The following is a 21341-nucleotide window of genomic DNA, read 5'->3' on the forward strand; positions in this document are numbered from 1 at the left end:
AATCTTGGGAAACCCCACATTTACACTTAGCCAAATTTTCAACTTCACATCAAACTCGGTTGCCCAGCTCGTCGGCCTACCTGAACGGTCACCGAACGTTCTACCCAACTATTCGTTCACCCCTGAATGCGTTCATTTAGCTCGTCGCATGATCATGTCGTTTGCCCAACTTAGGCATGCCTCCTCATAACCAAGTTACCACACTGAGCGCCCTCCACACGAGTCACACCTCCATTTCCAAACCAACACTTCACCAAAATCTCGTGTCAACTGACTCACCTTTGTGCATGACATGCCCACCTGGGTCGCCCATTCCACACTTAGTCGTGTCAACCAACTCACCATCGTGCAAGGCGCGCCCACCCAGTCCCCCGTCCACACGATGGCTAACTCATTGTGCACGAAGCACCCACCCGGGTTGCCCATCGCACAATGACTTCGTGTCGCATGCCCTGCCTGCTAACGCCCTCCATGGGTCGCCCACTGCCTCCGCGCATGCTGCCATGTCAAACTCCCATTCGACTATCGTTTCTTCTAACTCACCCATCATGCAGGCTCATGACTTGTGGTTTACCGCAATCACCTTCGCACCTGCACCTCGCTGCTCATCATAGAAACCTCCAACTAGCTCAATCACAGAACTCCTTATGAGTTCATTGATCGAACTTGTGTTGATGCCTTTCGTTCATGCTCCACCACCCGCATATATATTGTTGGTGGGCGAGTCAAGCCACCTGGCTAACTCACATATGATGCCCGACCGACCTTTGCACATTGCAACTATCTCACGGATGGTGGGTCGACTCACCCCAACTCATGGGTGATCGCCCCCTCCACACACCCATCTCAAACTCCCTAATTAGTCGGCCCGCGGGTCAAGCCCAGCTCGCCCGCCTATAAGTCTATGACTAAAACACTTCGTCCACATGCGCTCATCCATCGTGTCTCTCTCGTTTCAACTGCAGCTCGTCCATTCCTCTCTTCGGTGGGTCACCCTGCCCGTCGCACGGACTGTGGGTCCTTACAAGGTGGGTCGGGCGAGGGCGTTAGTGTAAACTCATTCGAGCAGGTTAGGAGAGGGCGTCTATGTAAACTCGTTCGGGTGGGTCGGGCAAGAGTGTGCCCAAGCACACAAGCTTGTATAAAAAATGCTAAGTTGTGACCCGGGGTGGGCTTTGTGCACGTTCGTGCAAGTTTTTTTCCCGGCTCTCCTTTGTCCCTTTGTTTTGGTCATGTGGGCACCCATGTAAACTCATTCAGGTGGGTCGTTTGAGGGCGTCTGTGTCAACTCGTTTCAGTGGGTCATTTGAAGGTGTCCGTGTAAACTTGTTCAAGTGGGTCATTTGATGGCGTCTGTGTAAACTCATTCGGGCAGGTCGGGGGAGGGCATCCATGTAAATTCGTTCAGGTGGGTCGGGCAAGGGCACACTTGGGCACACGAGCTCATATCAAAAATGCTAAGTTGTGACCCAGGGTGGGCTTTGTGCACGTTCGTGCAGCTCGTTTGCCCATCTCTCCCTTGTCCCTTCGTTTTGGTCGTGTGGACACCCATCTAAAATCGTTCACGCAGGTCGTTTGAGGGCATCCATGTAAATGCATTCGGGCGGGTCGGGCGAGGACGTCCATGTAAAGTCCTTCGGGCGGGTCGCGCGAGGGTGTCTGTGTAAACTCATTTGGGTGGGTCGGGCTAGGGCATCTGTGTAAACTTGTTTGGGCGAGTTGGGTGAGGGCGCGCCAGGGCACACAAGCCCATATCAAAAATGCTAAGTTGTGACCCGGGGTGGGCTTTGTGCACATTCGTGCAGCTCGTTTTCCCAACTCTCCCTTGTCCCTTCGTTTCAATCGTGTGTGTGCCCATGTAAACTCATTCAGGTGGGTCGTTTGAGGGTGTCCATGCCAACTTGTTTGGGTGGGTTGTTTGAGGGCATCCGTGTAAACTCGTTCGGGTGGGTCGTTTGAGGATGTCCATGTAAACTTGTTCGGGCGGGTCGGGCGAGGGCATCCGTGTAAATGCGTTCGAGCAGATTGGGCGAGGGCGTTCGTGTAAACTTGTTCGGGCGGGTTGGGTGAGGGTGTGCCCGAGCATACGATCCCATATAAAAAATGCTAAGTTGTGACCCGGGGTGGGCTTTGTGCATGTTCATGCAGCTTGTTTTCCCGGCTCTCCCTTGTCCCTTCGTTTCGGTCATGTGGGCACCCATGTAAACTCATTCGGGTGGGTCATTTGAGGGCGTCCGTGTAAACTCGTTCAGGCGGGTCGTTTGAGGGCATCCGTGTAAACTCGTTCGAGTGGGTCGTTTGATGGCGTCTGTGTAAACTCATTTAGTTGGGTCGGGTGAGGGCGTTCAAGTAAACTTGTTCAGGGCGGTCGAGTGAGGGCATCTGTGTAAACTCGTTCGGGAGGGTCGGGCGAGGGTGTTCCCGGGCACACGAGCCCATATAAAAAATTCTTATTTGTGACCCAGGGTGGGCTTTATGCATGTTCATGCAGCTCATTTAATCGGCTCTCCCTTGTCCCTTCATTTTGGTCGTGTGGGCGCCCATGTAAACTTGTTCGGGCGGGTCATTTGAGGGCACCCATGTAAACTCGTTCGGGTGGGTTGTTTGAGGGTGTCCAAGTCAACTCATTCGGGTGGGTCATTCAGGCAAGTCATTTGAGGGCATCTGTGTAAACTCATTCGGGCGGGTCATTTGAGGGCGTCTGGGTAAACTCGTTTAGTCGGGTCGGGTGAGGGTGTCTGTGTAAACTCGTTCGAGTGGGTGGGTGAGGGCGTGCCCGAGCACACGAGCCCATATCAAAAATGTTAAGTTGTGACCTGGGGTGGGCTTTGTGCACATTCATGTAGCTCGTTCTCCTGGCTCTCCGATGTCCCTTCGTTTCAGTCGTGTGGGCGCCCATGTAAACTCATTTGGGCAGGTCATTTGAGGGCGTCCATGTAAACTTGTTCGGGGGGGTCGGGTGAGGACGTCTGTGTAAACTCATTTAGGCGGGTGGGGCGAGGGCACGCCCAGGCACATGAGCCCATATCAAAAATGCTAAGTTGTGACCCAGGGTGGGCTTTGTGCATGTTCGTGCAGCTCATTTTCCCGACTCTCCCTTGTCCCTTCATTTCGATCGTGTGGGCGCCCATGTAAACTCGTTCAGGCAGGTCATTTGAAGGCGTCTGTGTCAACTCGTTTGGGTGGGTCATTTGAGGGCATCAGTGTAAACTCGTTCGAGCGGGTCATTTGAGGGCGTCCGTGTAAACTCATTTGGTCAGGTCGTGTGATGGTGTCTGTGTAAACTTTTTTGGGCGGGTTAGGCAAGGGTGTCTCTGTAAACTCATTTGGTCAGGTCATTCAGTGTGACGGTGCTCGCAAGCACATGAGGCCGTATAAAAAATGCTAAGTTGTGACCCGGGGTGGGCTTTGTGCACGTTCGTGTAGCTCATTTTCTTAAATCTCCCTTGTGCCTTCGTTTTAGTTGTGTGGGCACCCATGTAAACTTATTCGTGTGGGTCATTTGAGGGTGTCTGTGTCAACTCGTTCAGGCGGGTTATTTGAGGGCATCCATGTAAACTCGTTTGGGCAGGTCATTTGAGGTCGTCCATGTAAACTCGTTTAGGCAGGTCAAGAAAGGGCATCCATGTAAACTCATTCAGGCGGGTCAGGTGAGGGTGTCTATGTAAACTCATTTGGTCGGGTCATTCAGTGTGAGGGTGCACCTAGGCACACGAGCCCGTATCAAAATTGCTAAGTTGTGACCTAGCGTGGGCTTTGTGCACATTCGTGTAGCTTTTTTTCTAAGCTCTCCCTTGTGTCTTCGTTTCGATCATGTGTGGGCACCCATGTAAAATCGGTTGGGTCGTGTCGTGTCGTGCGAGGGAACCCATGAAAACTCGTTCAGTTCGATTGGGTCGGGTCTGCTCGTGAGAGGGCGCCCATGTAAACTCGTTCGGGCGCGATCTTGCTTTTCATGTGAAAAGTGGGCTGGTAATTGAGATGTTTGTTCGGTTATGCCTTAGGGATGGCCTCGGGTCATTTATAGGGTGGTTGATTCTCATCTACTCTCCATCCCTACTCAGTAGCACATGAGCAGTAATGTTGGCCATGCTTGTCTTGGTCCCTCGGTCGGCTTTTTGTGTGAAAGGTGGGTTGGTAATTGAGTTGTTTTTTTAGGTTTGCCTGAAGAATGGCCTTGGGTCATTTGTAGGGTGGCCAATTTTCATCTTCTCTCCATCCCCACTTAGTAGCACATGAGCGGTAATGTTGGCCATGCTCGTCTTGGGAGGCATATGTGAACAATTCCCCTTCTGCTCTCCAAGTTCTTGGAGTTGTATGGGCTATTGTGGTGTGGCTCTTGGGCTCGTCTTGGTCCCTCGTGCCCATCCAAATGATACAAGTGACAAGTTTTCTTTCCGTGTGAAAGGTGGGTTGGTAATTGAGTTTTTTGCCTGAATGATGGCCTTGGGTCATTTGTAGGGTGGCTGATTTTGATCTTCTCTCCATCCCCACTCGGTAGCACATGAGCAGTAATGTTGGCCATGCTCATCCTGGGAGGAATATGTGAACAATTCTCCTTCTGATCTCTAAGTTCTTGGATTTGTATGGGTTGTTGCGGTGTGGCTCCCTGGCTCATCCTGGTCCCCTCGTGCCCATCCAAATGATACAGGTGACAGGTTCTCTTTTCGTGTGAAAGGTGGGTTGGTAATTGAGTTGTGTTTTCAGGTTTTCCTAAAGAATGGCCTTGGGTCATTTGTAGGGTGGTCGATTTCCATGTTCTCTCCATCCCCACTCGGTAGCACATGAGCGGTAATGTTGGCCATGCTCGTCCCAGGAGGCATATGTGAACAATTCCCCTTCTTCTCTCCAAGTTCATGGAGTTGTATGGGTTGTTATGGTGTGGCTCCCTAGCTCGTCCTAGTCCCTCGTGCCCATCTAAATGATAAAAGTGACAAGTTTTCTTTTCATGTGAAATGTGGGTTGGTAACTGAGTTGTGTTTTCAGGTTTGCTTGAAGAATGGCCTTGGGTCATTTGTAGGGTGGCTGATTTTAATCTTCTCTTCATCCCTACTCGGTAGCACATGAGCGCTAATGTTGGCCATGCTCGTCCTAGGAGGGATATGTGAACAATTCCCCTTTTTCTCTCCAAGTTCTTGGAGTTTTATGGGTTGTTGTGGTGTGGCTCCTTCGCTCATCCTGGTCCCCTTGTGCCCATCCAAATGATACAAGTGATAGGTTTTCTTTTCATGTGAAAGGTGGGTTGGTAATTGAGTTGTGTTTTCGTGTTTACCTAAAGAATGGCCTTGGGTCGTTTCTAGGGTGGCCGATTCTCATCTTCTCTCCATCCCCACTCGATAGCACATGAGTAGTAATGTTGGCCATGCTCGTCTCAGGAGGCATATGTGAACAATTTTCCCCTTCTACTCTCCAAGTTCTTGGAGTTGTATGGGTTGTTGTGGTGTGTTTCCTGGGATCATCCTAGTCCCTCATGCCCATCTAAATGATGCAAGTGATAGGTTTTATTTTCGTGTGAAAGGTAGGTTGGTAATTGAGATTTTTTTTGTGTTTTCTTGAAGGATGGCCTTGGGTCATTTATAGGGTGGTCGATTTTCATCTTCTCTCCATCCCCACTTGGTAGCACATGAGTGGTAATGTTGGCCATGCTCATCCCAGGAGGCATATGCGAACAATTCCCCTTTTTCTCTCCAAGTTCTTAGAGTTGTATGGGTTGTTGTGGTGTGTCTCTCGGGCTCATCCTAGTCCCTTGTGCCCATCCAAATGATACAAGTGATAGGTTTTCTTTTCATGTGAAAGGTGGGTTGGTAATTGAGTTTTTTTTTCGGGTTTTCCTGAAGAATGGCCTTGGGTCATTTGTAGGGTGGCCAATTTTCATCTTCTCTCCATCCCCACTCAGTAGCACATGAGCGGTAATGTTGGCCATGCTCGTCCTGGGAGGAATATGTGAACAATTCCCATTCTGCTCTCCAAGTTCTTGGAGTTGTATGGGATGTTGTGGTGTGGCTCCCAGGCTCATCTTGGTCCCCTCGTGCCCATCCAAATGATACAAGTGACAAGTTTTCTTTCCGTGTGAAAGGTGGGTTGGTAATTGAGTTGCTTTTTCGAGGTTGCCTAAATGATGGCCTTGGGTCATTTGTAGTGTCGCTGATTTTCATCTTCTCTCCATCCCCACTCGGTAGCACATGAGTGGTAATGTTGGCCATGCTCATCCTAAGAGGCATATGTGAACAATTCCCCTTCTACTTTCTAAGTTCTTAGACTTGTATAGGTTTTTGTGGTGTGGCTCCTTGGCTCGTCCTGGTCCCCTCGTGCCCGTCAAAATGATACAAGTGCCACGTTTTCTTTCCATGTGAAAGGTGGGTTGGTAATCGAGTTGTTTTTTTGGGTTTGCCTAAACAATGGCCTTGGGTCGTTTGTAGGGTGGCCAATTTTCATCTTCTCTCCATCCCCACTCGGTAGCAGATGAGCGGTAATGTTGGCCATGCTTGTCCTTGGCGGCATATGTGAACAATTCCCCTTCTTCTCTCTAAGTTCTTGGAGTTGTATGGGTTGTTGTGGTGTGGCTCCTTGGCTCATCTTGGTCCCCTCTTGCCCATCCAAATGATACAAGTGACAGGTTTCATTTTTGTGTGAAAGGTGGGTTGGTAATTGAGTTGTGTTTTCCGGTTTGCCTGAATGATGCCCTTGGGTCATTTGTAGGGTGGCCGATTTTCATATTCTCTCCATCCCCACTCGGTAGCACATCAGTGGTAATGTTGGCCATGCTCATCCTGGGAGGCATATGTGAACAATTCCCCTTCCGCTCTCTAAGTTCATGGAGTTGTATGGGTTGTTGTGGTGTGGCTCCCTGGCGCGTCCTGATACTTCATGCTTGTTCAAATGATACAAGTGATAAGTTTTCTTTCTGTGTGAAAGGTTGGTTGGTAATTAAGTTGTTTTGTCAGGTTTTCCTAAACAATGGCCTTGGGTCATTTGTAGGGTGGTCGATTTTCATCTTCTCTCCATCCCCACTCAATAGCACATGAGTGGTAATGTTGGCCATGCTCGTCCCCATCCCTCCTGCCCATCCGAATGATAAAAATGTTAAAAGTTTGATGGGTGCTCCTTTGAGCCTTCACTGTTATGTTCCCAGATGGAAACCCCAAAACTTTGTCATGCCTATGTCGCTATTGTGCCCCTTGGTTGTTGCGAATAGAAAATTCTCATTGGGCTAGGCATCCATATGTCAGTCCATTGAAATTGGCTCCTCGTTATATTGTTCACCTCCTCCCTATTTGGTTGGGAGGGTTTTGCTTTACGTGTGAAAGGTGGGTTGGTAATTGAGTTGTTTTTTCGCGTTTGCCTCAAGAATGGCCTTGGGTCATTTGTAGGGTGGCCAATTTTCATCTTCTCTCTGTACCCACTCGGTAGCACATGAGCGGTAATGTTGGCCATGCTAGTCCGTGGAGGCATATGTGAACAATTCCCCTTCTGCTCTAAGTTCTTAGAGTTGTATTGGTTGTTGTGGTGTGGATCCCTGTGATGGCTAGACTCTTCATTGTTCGACTGTTTATGGTGTTGGTTTCTTATGCTTGTACTCTTTCTATGTTGGCATTGTCGGTTGATATGCATACATTTAAGAGGAACGTGGAAGGGTTTTGTTTGTAAACCATGTACCCTCCCTCTTACTTTCTTTTTCCATCGGGTGATGTGAGGCATTGTTCTCCTTATTGTAAAGTTAAGGGTTGGCATTCCTTTCAAAGTGCACATCGTCTGTGGTTATGTTGGCTTTGAGGTTTTGATAGATGTGTTGGCCCATATGTTTGATCGAGTGGTCGACCTTTTCCTTGCATCTCCCGTGCCTGACAGGCTTTTGCAGTTGGAAATGTTAAGTCACAATGTTTATGTGCATTTTTTTTCAATTGTGCATTCGCTCGTGGTCCAATGGGGAGGAGGCTTGCTATGTCGATGGTGGGGGCTATATGGAAGAAGGATTTTGAGGTGGAATGCTTCGGCCTCCCTCCTCTGCGTGGAGGTGGCCATAGGTGAGAATTATTCATTGTCTTGTATTGTGTAGTGAGCCTCTTGATTTTCATTTATTTCCTTCCTTTGCCTTCGCATCGTGGTTGCCACAGGTGGTCAAGTGATCAAGGTCCGTCATTGCTGCTATCCGGTTGCACTCCTAGGTGGCCTCAGTGTGGGGCGAGGAGGTTCAGGGGGCTTTTCTAAGGGAGGTTGTGGGCTCGGTTGGTCTTGTTTTATTTCCTTCCATTTCCTTTGCATTGAGGCTGCATCCAGCGATCATACGATCGAGGTCCATCATTGCTGCTGTCCGAGTGGACTCCTAGGTGGCCTATGTGTGGGGAGAGGAGGGTTGGGGGGAATTTTTAAGGGAGGTTTCCGGCTTGGTTTGTCTTGTATTATTTCCTTCCCTTGCTTTTGTGTCAAGGTTGTCACAGGTGATCACCCGATCGAGGTCCACTTTTGTTGATATCCGGGTGGACTCCTAGGTGGCATCAGTGCAAGGCGAGGAGGTTTGTATGCACTCTCTATGATAGGATTTGCAGTCGGTCATCCTCTTTTTATTTCCTCCCTTTTCCTTCGCATCGAGGCTGCCATAGGCAATCATGAGATCGAGGTCCATCGTTGCTTCTGCCCGGGTGGATTCCTAGGTGGCCTCGGTGCAGTGCGGGGAGGGTTGGGGCTCATTTATAATATAGAGGTTGTCTGTTTGGTCGTTCTCTATTTATTTCCTTTGCATCAAGGCTGTTGTAGGTGATTGGGAGATTGAGGTCCACTGTTGCTGCTATCCGAGTGGACTCTTAGGTGGCCTCGGTGCGGGGCGTGGAGGCTTTTGGAGGCATTTCTAAGGGAGTGGGTGAGTGATCGCTCGTTTTCTTGTTTGTTGTGGCATGGTTGCAAACACCAAAGTGGCATTAGTGCATTGTGGCTTGGCAAGTCTACCCATTTGTTTGCCATGTCCTTGGCATGTCGCATGCGCTTCCTTCTTGGGATGCAAGAGGTGCAAGGCATAAAAGTTTTACATGATATTTTGATATCCATTTAACTTGATGGGTGTTCAGGTTGGCTCTTGGTAAGAGAGCACCCAGAATGCCCTTTGAAGTGGGAGGGTGCTACCTGGTTGTTCCTGCCAATAGTCATATGCTTGTCTCAAAGATTAAGCCATGCATGTCTAAGTATGAACTAATTCAGACTGTGAAACTACGGATGGCTCATTAAATCAATTATAGTTTTTCTTATGGTACCATACTACTCGGATAACCGTAGTAATTCTAGAGCTAATATGTGCACCAAGTCCCAACTCTTTGGAAGGGATGCAATTTATAGATAAAAGGCCGGCACTTGCTCGCTTCTGCTAGCCCTTGTGCTAGCGATGCTTCATTCAAATTTCTGCCCTATCAACTTTCGATGGTAGGATAGAGGCCCACCATGGTGGTGACAGGTGACAAAGAATTAGGGTTCGATTCTGGAGAGGGAGCCTGAGAAACTGCTACCACATCCAAGGAAGGCAGTAGGCGCCGAAATTACCCAATCCTGACATGGGGAGGTAGTGACAAGAAATAACAATACTGGGCTCATCAAGTCCAGTAATTGGAATGAGTACAATCTAAATCCCTTAACGAGGATCCATTGGAGGGAAAGTCTAGTGCCAGCAGCCGCAATAATTCCAGCTCCTATAGGTATATTTAATTTGTTATAGTTAAAAAGCTCGTAGTTGGATCTTGGTTCGTAAAGGTCGGTCTGCCTACTTGGTCTGCACCTGCCCTTCTGTCCTTTTTCTCAGCGGCATGCTCCTGGCCTTAATTGGCTGGGTTGCATCTCCGGTGCTATTACTTTGAAAAAATTAGAGTGCTCAAAGCAAGCTTATGCTATGAATACATTAGCATGGAATAACGTGATAGGAGTCTGGTCCTATTGTGTTGGTCTTCGGGACCAAAGTAATGATTAATAGGGACTTTCGAGGGCACTCGTATTTCATTGTCAGAGGTGAAATTCTTGGATTTATGAAAGATAGACCACTTTGAAAGAATTTGCCATGGATGTTTTCATTAATCAAGAATGAAAGTTGGCGGCTTGAAGATGATTAGATACCATCCTACTTTTAACCATAAACAATACCGACCAGGGATCAACAGATGTTGCTCTAAGGACTCTGCCAGCACCTTCTGAGAAATCAGAGTGTTTGGGTTCCAGGGGGTGTATGGTCTCAAGGCTGAAACTTAAAGGAATTGATGGAAGGGAACCACCAGGAGTGGAGCTTGTGGTTTAATTTGAGTCAACACGGGGAAACTTACCAGGTCCAGACATTGTAGGGATTGCCAAATTGAGAGCTCTTTCTTGATTCTATGGGTGGTGGTGCATGGCCATTCTTAGTTGGTGGAGCGATTTGTCTAGTTAATTCCAATAACAAACGAGACCTCATCCTGCTAACTAGCTACGTGGAGGTTCCCCTTCACGGCCAGCTTCTTAGAGGGACTATGGTCGTTTAGGCCATGGAAGTTTGAGGCAATAACAGGTTTGTGATGCCCTTAGATGTTCTGGGCTACACGTGTGCTACACTGATGCAGCTAATGCGTTTTTCTCCCTGGTTCAAGAGGATCAGGAAATCTTCTCAAATTGCATCGTGATGGGGATAGACCATTGCAATTATTGGTCTTCAACGAGGAATTCCTAGTAAGAACGTGTCATCAAATCATGTTGACTACGTCCCTGCCCTTTGTACACACCACCCATCACTCCTACTTATTGAATGAATAGGTGAAGTGTTCGGATTGTGTCGATGATGGTGGTTCGCCGCCGTCGACGTCGTGAGAAGTTCATTGAACCTTATCATTTAGAGGAAGGAGAAGTCATAACAAAGTTACCATAGGTGAACCTACGATAGGATCATTGATAGTAGGGGTTTTCCTTTTTGATTTGGGTTGGTTTGGTTTCGATTGCAATGTGGGACTGTGTGCTGTGTCTCTAGGGGAGTGGGTTTTGTGTTTGGTGGGAACATTGTTGGTTGCTTGTCTTGAGGTAACGCTTGTTTTCTCTTGTGTGTGCTTGCAAGCCATGCTTGTGCTTGTCCCACCCATCCTTTGTTTTTCTTTCCCCCAATTTGTTTCTGTAGGCGGTTCGGAAGCTTTTTTCTTGGGAGCCCTTCCAATGATCTATTCGGCCAGGCATGGTTGCTGCAATTGAGGTGCTTGGGAAATACGATGGATAAATTTAGACTCATTCATAGTGGTGATGCTCGGTCTTTTGTTCATTGGAACACATGGGCCAAGGGTGCGGGCTTCCATAGTTGGTTCTCTCGAAAAGGCAACAATAGTTGATGTGTTGCTTGGGTGAGCATTTTTACTGGTGGTTGGGTCAAGGGAGTGGTTTCACACGTGCCTGGTAGCTCAAACCTTCCGTGAGGAAAAATTGTCATGGTGGGGTCAGTATGGGATGGATGAAGAGTAGTTCAACTCATTGGGCTGGCCACCCTAGTCCTCCCAACCATTCCTCAACATGCCCTCGCGGAAGGGTTGGGTGTCTAGGTAATGAAAAACCCCTCCCTCAGTCTGAGCTCCATCGAGATCACAATTTTCCCCGCCGATGGGCATGAGGGTGGAAATCTTATCTCGTGCCTTTTTCATTGAGGGAATTCCTCATCCTCTCATGAGCCACTCCCATTCTAAGTGAAAAAGAAGTAGCGGGTTGTGTCTTTATTCCTCCCTTTGGATTGTGGGTTTTTTGTGGGACTTGGTCATTTCTTTATTTCATGGTGTGCGCTTTGTAGATGTCCCTCTCTTTAGTGGCCTTGCACCATCGATGTATTTGTGGCTTGTGGCTTTCTCTAGCATTGAATATTGGCCTGTGACAACTGCTCTTTGGAGTTTGATTCTTGACCCCTTGACTTTCTTACTCGAAAGGTTGTTGGTTGTTTTGTACATGGAGGGGTGCAATAGTAGGGTGGGTTTGTTATTAGTAGTCTATTTTTCGTTTGAAGCCTTGTGCTGGGTTGGGGGGTTGTTTACCTCTCAGTAACATGCTCCAAACACTGGTCTCATCACGACCCTTGTCTTTTCTAGTGGTCAAGTTTAGGTTGTGATTTATTTGCTTGGTTGTTTGATTGTTGTTTGTTATGTTGTAAGCTAGAAAGGGTGTTGTGCTGTAATGTATGTGGGAGGGTGTGAAGAGGTGGGATGCTTTTTGATTGGGTGCCTTGTTTGATTTCTTTTTGGTTAGCAAACATCTACTCGGTGTGTTATTGAGCTTCTCTCTTTTCTTGGGATCTTTGTTTCTTTGGTGTTGTTTTCTTCCCTTCTTCCTTTTGCCCCTAGCTTTATGGAGAAGAGGTGGGATTGTTGTGGATTGGTGTTCAGGAAGGACGAAAAGCAGTGTGAGTTCCCAAGGTGGCCACCCTAGTCCTTCTCAATCACCATCCCCTGTAGTTCACTCCTTTTTGTGAAGGCACGGGGTTAGGGAAGCTTGTTTTCTGTTTGAGCCTCCCATTATGGGCCGATAGCCATGTTTGCTATCTCTTGCTTCCATGTTGTTTTCTTCCCTTCTTGCTTTTGACCCTGAGCTTTACGTAGAAAAGGTGGGATTGTTGTGGATTGGTGTTCAGGAAGGACGAAAAGCAGTGCGACTTCTGGGGATGGCCACCCTAATCCTTCTAGATCTCGTCCCCTGTAGTTACACCCTTTTTGCCAAGGCATGGGGTTGGGGAAGCTTGTTCTCTGTTTGAGACTCCCCTTGTGAGCCGATAGACACGTTTTATATCTCTCTTTATTTCATGTTGTTTTCTTCCCTTCTTCCATTTTGTCCCTAGCTTTACGGAGAAAAGGTGGGATTGTTATGGATTGGTGTTCATGAAGGATGAAAGGTACTGCGAGTTCCCAGGGTGGCCACCCTAGTCCTTCTCGATTGCCATCCCCTGCAGTTCCCCCCCTTTTGCGAAGGCATGAGGTTGGAGAAGCTTGTTCTCTGTTTGAAGCCTCCCCTTGTGAGCTAGTAGCCACGGTTGATATTCCTTTATTTCATGTTGTTTTCTTCCCTTCTTCCTTTTGGCCCCTAGCTTTATGGAGAAAAGGTGGGATTGTTGTGGATTGGTGTTCGGGAAGGATGAAACACAGTGCGAGCTCCCGGGGTGGCCACCCTAGTCCTTCTTGATCGTTGTCCCCTTCAATTCCCCCCTTTTTGTGAAGGCACAGGGCTTGGGAGGCTTGTGCTTTGTTTGAGCCTCCCCTTGTGAGCTGGTAGCCACATTTGATCTCTATTTCTTTCACCTTGTTTTCTTCCCTTCTTCCTTTCGGTCCCTAGCTTTATGGAGAAAAGGGGGAATTATTGTGGACTGGTGTTCAGGAAGGATTAAAAGTAGTGTGAGCTCCCAAGGTGGCCACCCTAGTCCTTCTCGATTGTTATTCCATGCATTTCCCCCCTTTTTGCAAGGGCGTGGGGCTTAGGGAGATTGTTCTCTATTTGAGCCTCCTCCTGTGAGGGGGGTAGACACCTTTGTTTCTCTTTCTTTCATGCATTTTTCTTCCTTTCCTCCTTTTGGCCCTTAGCCTTACATTTGTTATGGGGGGTGCCCCTATTCAGTGTTGTGGCAGATTTTTCGGTAATACGTGGAAACGACTCTCGTAAACGAATATCTCAGCTCTTGTTACAATGAAGAACGTAGTGAAATGCGATACTTAGTGTGAATTGTAGAATCTTGTAAATCATTGATTTTTTTAACGCAATTTGCGCTCGAGGCCTCAGTTGAGGGCACGTCTGTCTGGGCGTCGCATCCCATTCAAACATGCTCCTTGCAATATGTTAGGGAGTAGTGGAGCTGGTCATCCATGCCCAATGCGGTGTAGTTGGTTGAAATAACTCAAGAGATGTTTCATGGCATGCATCGGAAAGTAGTGATCTTGTCCCCTTGGATGGGCAATCGGCGTTAGCTGATGCGGTCTTTGTGTGGCATTGCTCGAACTTGCTTTGCTCTCTCTTGTCCTCCCATCAGGTAGGGTGGATTTAGCTCCAACTTTGTGACCTCAGCTCAGGCGAGAACACCCGTTTAGTTTAAGCATATTCTTAAGCGGAGGAAAAGAAACTTACAAGGATTCCCTTAGTAGCGGCGAGCGAACCGGGAAGAGCCCAGCATGAAAATCGGGCAGTAGCGTCACCTGTATTGTAGTCTGTAGAAGTTTCCTCAGTGGCAGACCTGGGCCACGTCCATTAGAATGGGGTGCATGAGAGGGTGACAACCCTATCTGGCTAGGACCCTACCGCATCACGAGGCATTTTCGGCAAGTCAGGTTGTTTGGGAATGGAACCCTAATTGGGTGGTAAATTACATCCAAGTCTAAATACGGGCGAGAGACCGATAGAGAACAAGTACCGCGAGGGAAAGATGAAAAGGACTTTGAAAAGAGAGTTAAAGAGTGCTTGAAATTGTTGGGAGGGAAGCGGATGGAGGCTGTCAATGTGTCTTGGTTAGATGTGGAATGGCTCAGGCTTGTTCGCCACTCGACTTGAGGTACAAACCAACACAGGCTATTGCATCATCAGAAGCATGGGTGAATTACTTCCTATAGGTTTTCCATTCCAGTGGTTGAGGAACGAAGCATGCACCCTTGTGGCAGGTTGTGTGCACCTGCGCGCTCGTGGTGTTGGTCGGCGGGCTTTCCATTCGACTTGTCTTGAAACATGGACTAAGGAGTCTAACATGTGTGCGAGTTGGTGGGCTTGAAAACCTGCGAGGCACAAGGAAGCTAACAGCTGAGATACCCTCTCTAGGGGGGTGCATCATTGACTGACCTTGAGCTTATGTGAAGGGTTCAGGTGCGAGCACACCTGTTGGGACTCGAAAGATGGTGAACTAGGCCAGAGCAGGGCGAAGCGAGAGGAAACTCTAGTGGAGGCTTGTAGCGATACTAACATACAAATCATTTGTTTGACTTGGGTATAGGGGTGAAAGACTAGTCGAACCATCTAGTAGCTGGTTTCCTCTGAAGTTTCCCTTAGGATAGCTAGAACTCACGCGTGAGTTTTATCGGGTAAAGAAAATGATTAGAGGCATCGGGGGTGTAATGATCTAGAACTATTCTCAAACTTTAAATAGGTAAAAGGGTGCGACTACTCCATTGAGTCACGCAGTGGAATTCAAAGCTCCAGGTGGGCCATGTTTGTTTAGCAGAACTAGTGATGTAGGATGAACCAAAATTCGAGTTACGATGCTGAATTGTGTGCTAACCTAGATCCCACAAAGGGTGTTGGTTGATTAAGATAGCAAGACAGTGGTCATGGAAGTCAAAATCTGCTAAGGAGTGTGTAACAACTCACTTTCCAAATCGACTAGCCCCAAAAATGGATGTCGTTGAAGTGCGCAACCTATACTCGACCGTCATTAAGAAAGCTTGGGTGGATCGGCCCCTGGTGCAAATCTTGGTGGTACTAGCAAATATTCAAATGAGAACTTTGAAGACTAAAGTGGGGAAAGGTTCCATGTGAACAACACTTGCACATGGGTTAGTCAATCCTAAGAGATGGGGAAGCCTTGTAGCAAGGGTGCACTCTGCACGAGCATCAAAAGGGAATCAGGTTAATATTCCCAAACTGGGACATGGTGGCGGGCGGCAACATTAGGATATCCAGAGACGTCGTTGGTGGCCCCAGGAAGAGTTATCTTTTCTTTCTAACAGCTTTCCCACCCTGGAATTGGTTCACCCAGAGATAGGGTCCAGCAGCTGGAAGAGCACCACACGTCTTGCAGTGTCCGGTGCACCCTCAGTGGCCCTTGAAAATCTAGAGGACCGAGTACCGTTCATGCCCGGTCGTACTCATAACTGCATTAGGTCTCCAAGGTGAACAACGTCTAGTCAATAGAACAATGTAGGTAAGGGAAGTTGGAAAAATCGATTCATAACTTCAGGAAAAGGATTGTCTCTGAGGGCTGGACCTAAGGGTCTGCGCCCTCAACTCATGGGTTTTCGGCAGTCTGCATGAGCTGCTCTCATGGTGAGGGTGGGTAGTCACGTGCCAATTGGGCTACAGGCGTAGAATGCACCCTACCGGGGGCTTTTCCCTAAGCGTCAAACAGTGGACTCTGAACTGGTACAGACAAGGGGAATCCAACTATTTAATTAAAGTAAAGCATTGCGATGATCCCTGCAGATGCTAACACAATGTGATTTATGCCCAGTGCTCTAAATGTCAAAGTGAATAAATTCAACCAAGCGTGGGTAAATGGCGGGAGTAACTATGACTCTCTTAAGGTAGTCAAATACCTTGTCATCTAATTAGTGACATGCATGAATGGATTAATGAGATTCCAACTGTCCCTATCTATATCTAGAAAAACCACATCCAAGGGAATGGGCTTGGTAGAATCAGCGGGGAAAAAAGACCCTTTTGAGCTTGGCTCTAGTCCAACTTTGTGAAATGACTTGAGAGGTACAGAACACGTGGGAGCCATTTTCGGGTGCAAGTGAAATACCACTACTTTTAAAGTTATTTTACTTGTTCTGTGGGGCAGAGATGGGGCACTGCCCCTATTTTTGGCCTTAAGGCACGTTTCGGTCGGTTGATCTAGGTGGAATACATTGTCAGGTAGGGAGTTTGGCTAGGTCGGCACATTTGTTAAAATGTAATGCAGGTGTCCTAAGATGAGCTCAACGAGAACAGAAATCTCATGTGGAACAAAAGGGTAAAAGCTCATTTGTTTTGATTTTCAGTATGAATACAAACCGTGAAAGCATGGCCTATTGATCCTTTAGATTTTCAAAATTTGAAGCTAGAGGTGTCAAAAAAGTTACCACAGGGATAACTGGCTTGTGGCAACCAAGCGTTCATAGCAACATTGCTTTTTGATCCTTTGATGTCGGTTGTTCCTATCATTGTGAAGCAGAATTCACCAAGTGTTGGATTGTTCACCCACCAATAGGGAACATGAGCTAGGTTTAGACCATCGTGAGACAGGTTAGTTTTACCCTATTAATGAACTATACTGCAATAGTAATTCAACTTAGTACAAGAGGAGCCATTGATTCACACAATTGGTCATTGTGCTTGGTTGAAAAGCCATTGGCACAAAGCTACCGTGTGTCGGATTATGACTGAACACCTCTAAGTCAGAATCCACGCTAGAAGTAGTGCATGTCACTCTTTGACTATATCTCTACCCGCAGTAGGGGTGTGGCTTTGTCACCCCTAGGGGCCCATGTCATTTGCAAACCGCGACCATGAAGCATCTCAGTCAGGGCAGCTTTGAAGTTCAATTCCAAACGATCGTTGAGAAGAATCCTTTGCGGATGACTTAAATATGCGACGGGGTATTATAAGTGGTAGAGTGTCCTTGCTGCCATGATCCACTGAGATTCAGCCCTTGGTCACCTCAATTAAGAGCTTCGCTCTTGTCACAAACAATCCAGACAACTCTCCCACTCTCGCACCTTTGCCTCTTCCTCCAGATGACAATTGTTTATTGCTTGGGGGTGGGAAATTTAGGGTTTCCACATTGCGATGGAAAAGGTTCCAAATCCAAGGAAAATTAGGGTTTCCATGTCACGCTCTGGCACCCAAAATTTTGGGGTTTCCATGTCGTGCCCGAGCACCCAAAATTTTGGGGTTTCCATGTCGCGCCCCAGCACCCAAAATTTGGGTTTCCATGTTGCGACGAAAAAGGCACCCAAGCATGGGAAAATTTATGGTTTCCATGCCGCACCCCAATGCCCAAAATTTGGGGTTTCCATGTTGTACCAAAAATTTTGGGTTTCCACCCGGCGCCTAAAATTTGGGGCTTCCGCCCAACGCAAAAAAATTTGGGGTTTCCATGTCACGCCCAAACTTGGGGAAACTTGGGGTTTCCATGTTGTGCCACGATTGAAACCAGCGATGCCCAAGCCTGGGGAAACTTGGGGTTTCCATGTCACACCCTAGCGCCCAAGCCTGGGAAACTTGGGGTTTCCATGTCGCACCACGACCAAATCTGGTGACGCCTAATCCTGGAAAAACTTGGGGTTTCCATGTTGCACCCCGGCGCTCGAGCCTGGGAAACCTATGGTTTCCATGTCATGCCATGACCGAAACTGGTGGCGCCCAAGTCTGGGGAAACTTGGGGTTTCCATGTCCCGCTTGATGGAACCATGGGTTTCCACATTTTACGGCACGATGGAAACGTGGGGTTTTCAACAATGTGTAATAGACATATTTCGGCACTGCAACCCCAAACTAATATGTCCATAAACTAAGGGCTCTTTAGTCCCTAAAAGTGTTCTTTCATACCCTAAAGGATCATGGTCAACTGATTACATCATTTCCCAGAAGTTCCACCTGAAAAACTACTCAGAACTGGCCAAAACTGGACCATATTGACTGCTCAGTGGTCAAGGTGTGATGCATACTTGCTGCTACACTAGCCAGGTGTGATGCATGTTGAAAGAGCCTTATGTGGGGTGTGATGAGTGAGAATAGACAAATGGCATAGACAGTTTGCTAATTGGATGATCATGGAATCTTCCAGAAACTTCTCCTGTGACACTTGCCTCTCGTAATTCGCCTAGGGATGAGTAAGAGATCAATGAAATCTCTAAGTGGAACCAAGAACTATCAATAGAATGACACTAATTAAAACCCAGAGCTGACTCACACCCTTGCAAGACATCTATAGATGGATCCCTCATCTGAGAGATCTAGAGGCTGGAATTTTGTAATTTGTAAGGAAGTGTTGTTGGTTTATCTGTGAGAAAAGACATTGTATTATTGGGTGATCTTGCTTTTCATGAGGTGAAGAGGGCTTCTATGCTGGGAGGATGATGCTAGATCAAAAAGCTAGGTTGTAATCCTCTCTTCTACTATTAATAATGTTCTTTGAGTTTTCCTCCATATAATCGTGTATTTGTGAATCTTATTGTTTATGAATGGAATTGTATGGTCAATGTGTTTCTGATTCTGCATTGTTTATGATGTTTTAGATAGAGATGCTTTGATGGTTTTCTATTACTTTGACTCTAGAGATACTCTTTGAAGTGGGACAATTAGGAGAGAAGTGGCAAATTCTATTAAGGGAAATAGAAATCAAGCAAATATCCAAGCGGAAGATCCAGGTTGGTCCTCTTTTATTCCCTCTTATCTATTACACTTAAACGAAATCTTGAATTTCTTTGATTTTTTGTTTCTAAGGTAGCTACCCATATTAGTGGGACTAGAAATTTGAATTAACACTAATTTTCCCTGAAACAAAATGGCGACTCTGCTGGGGAACGAATTGTTTGTTTTTTTTGTTTATTGTTTTCTTTATAAACTATGGACGGAGACTGAAGTTAGCCAACTAGCCTTCGAACCGCCTTTGCTATGCAATTGCGAAGTAGATGAATGCTATTTTAGTAAATCTCTAGGTTGGTTTATGAACTAAACATCTGACTTACAAGAATTCTAAGTGCCCTTGTGGTAGCTCAATAATTTCATAAGATCATACCCCTATACTTTGTTTTTACTATCCATCATAACTCAGCCTAAATCACTCAACTTAGCTGCAAATGTTGAGAAAAAACCGAACTTAGTTTCGCTCCCTAATCCATCGCACTGTCTATAACTGGGTAGCCTGTATGCATCACACCTCCCGTGTGTTGTAGGTGAGATGCATCCATGTTTCCCTGAAGGACAGGTGCAATGATTGAGTGACACTATTTTTCTCTTTGAAATTTGGTTTTTTTCTCCTTGTTTTCAGCACTATTCAATAGTTTTGTTGTTCATGATCAATATCTCATTACTAAAGCCTCCTTCCTTTACATTATTAAGCCTCCATTGATTAGGATTTGTAAATGTTTTTATGTATTTGTCCATCATTTACTGTCCTCCTTTGTTGAAAGTAGCTTAAGCGAACTGTTGTTTTTGATGCAAAAAGTGTCATAACTGTCATTTTGAGTCAAAAAGAAGAGTGTTGTAAAGTCTTCCTCCTCTAGATAGTCGATTGTACTTTTTTCATTGTATTTGATGTGGATTATTAGTATTTGAAGTGTCGAAAGTAGTTTTTCATTCAAAATCAAAAAGTGTTGTTTTAGTCTTCCTTTCGTTTTTTGAAAAGATATTGTCGAGATGTCGCTTTGAAGAAAATAGTTCAGATTTGTACTTAGTTTTCCTTTATGGCATTCTCACATTAAGGAAATGAAAAACGAATACATGCATTTGCATTTGCATTTAGACTGTGTGTGAAAGATGATTTAGGAAAAGTGCATTTAGTGTGTGCTCTTTGTTCTATGCTGAAAGAATCGTACTCTTCTTTCCTTAGTAGTTAGGATTTTCATTGCAAAACAAAATAAACGACTGTTTATCATTTTAGATTGCATAGTTAGCAATTTTACATCCACATCACATGGTGAACCTTGAAAGACAAACTTCTAAGCAATATCAACTCTAAAATAAATCTCAATGAACATAAAAACGTTTTGGAACCTAATGCAACACATCTAGAAGTCTAGGCTAGAGATGCATTTTGGTGTCATAAAACTTAGTAACTATCATTTTTATCAAAGGTTGGGTGATTCCTCCTCTTTGATACAAGAAGTGCCAGTACGGACTTGTGCTCCCCGTACCATTGAGTATATATTGGGAGACCACAATAAGCTAATATCCTTTATCTTTAGGAAGCCATGTCTGCTGCCCTATCGACCGAAATGCACTGAACACAACATTCAGGAAGATTGACTGCCATACGTAAAGTCCTTAGTAATTTCTCTATCATTTATCACCAAGGTGTATTTTGCAGTTTTGCGATTGGTTTGGTAATCCCTCTGTCTAGATTTCCGGAGTAGTCACTTTCATTCCTTTTCGACTCCTTAAAAGAAAAGGTCCATCTGAGCACTTGTCACTTCAGGCTCATTAAAAATCGAAGGAGACTAGAGTCACCTTTAGCTTTTTCTTGACTCTTAAGAATTGAAAAAGAAAAGTTGCGTCAAAGTGTCTTAAAATTTATTTGAATCAGAATAATTTTTTCCCTTTTAATTTTGAGTTGATCAAGTAATCCACAATCATGGAAGAAAGTCAATAAAAACCCCATCGTTCGTAGAGACTAGTGAGTCAACCATCTTTGACTCCGAGATGAAACCATTCCGGGAAAAATGGTCTTGTTTAACTGAGTCCAATTCACCCGATTTATTTGAAACTTGTGTTTCAACATCATCAGAGACTACAGTTACTTCGATTATTTCTGGTACATATGCCTTTATAGAAGAAGTTTCACACTTACAAGAGGAAATTAGAACTAATCCTAGTGTAATAGTAGACACTTCTATTCCTGAAACATCTTCATCTAGTGCTGATCCAGAAACTGAAGTTCACTTACCCGAACATCTGGAAGTTGAGTTCCAGAATTCAGAAGGTGT

The 21341-nt window shown here is 46.1% G+C and overlaps 2 non-coding genes and 1 pseudogene across 2 annotated transcripts; all 3 read left to right on the top strand.

Moving 5' to 3' along the window:
* The first annotated feature begins 9114 nt into the window (after window positions 1-9114).
* On the top strand, window positions 9115-10893 carry LOC149157230 (18S ribosomal RNA; annotated as a pseudogene).
* Window positions 10894-13606: 2713 nt separating this feature from the next.
* On the top strand, window positions 13607-13760 carry LOC149157231 (5.8S ribosomal RNA). Its single transcript, XR_016262099.1, has one exon. It is a non-coding gene; the product is annotated as a 5.8S ribosomal RNA (ribosomal RNA).
* Window positions 13761-14007: 247 nt separating this feature from the next.
* On the top strand, window positions 14008-17362 carry LOC149157232 (25S ribosomal RNA). Its single transcript, XR_016262119.1, has one exon. It is a non-coding gene; the product is annotated as a 25S ribosomal RNA (ribosomal RNA).
* Window positions 17363-21341: the final 3979 nt, after the last annotated feature.

Source organism: Pinus tabuliformis, chromosome 5_2, assembly GCF_031772625.1.
Source record: "Pinus tabuliformis cultivar Carrire ecotype Pingquan chromosome 5_2, CPIR1, whole genome shotgun sequence".
Classification (NCBI taxonomy): Eukaryota; Viridiplantae; Streptophyta; class Pinopsida; order Pinales; family Pinaceae; genus Pinus; species Pinus tabuliformis.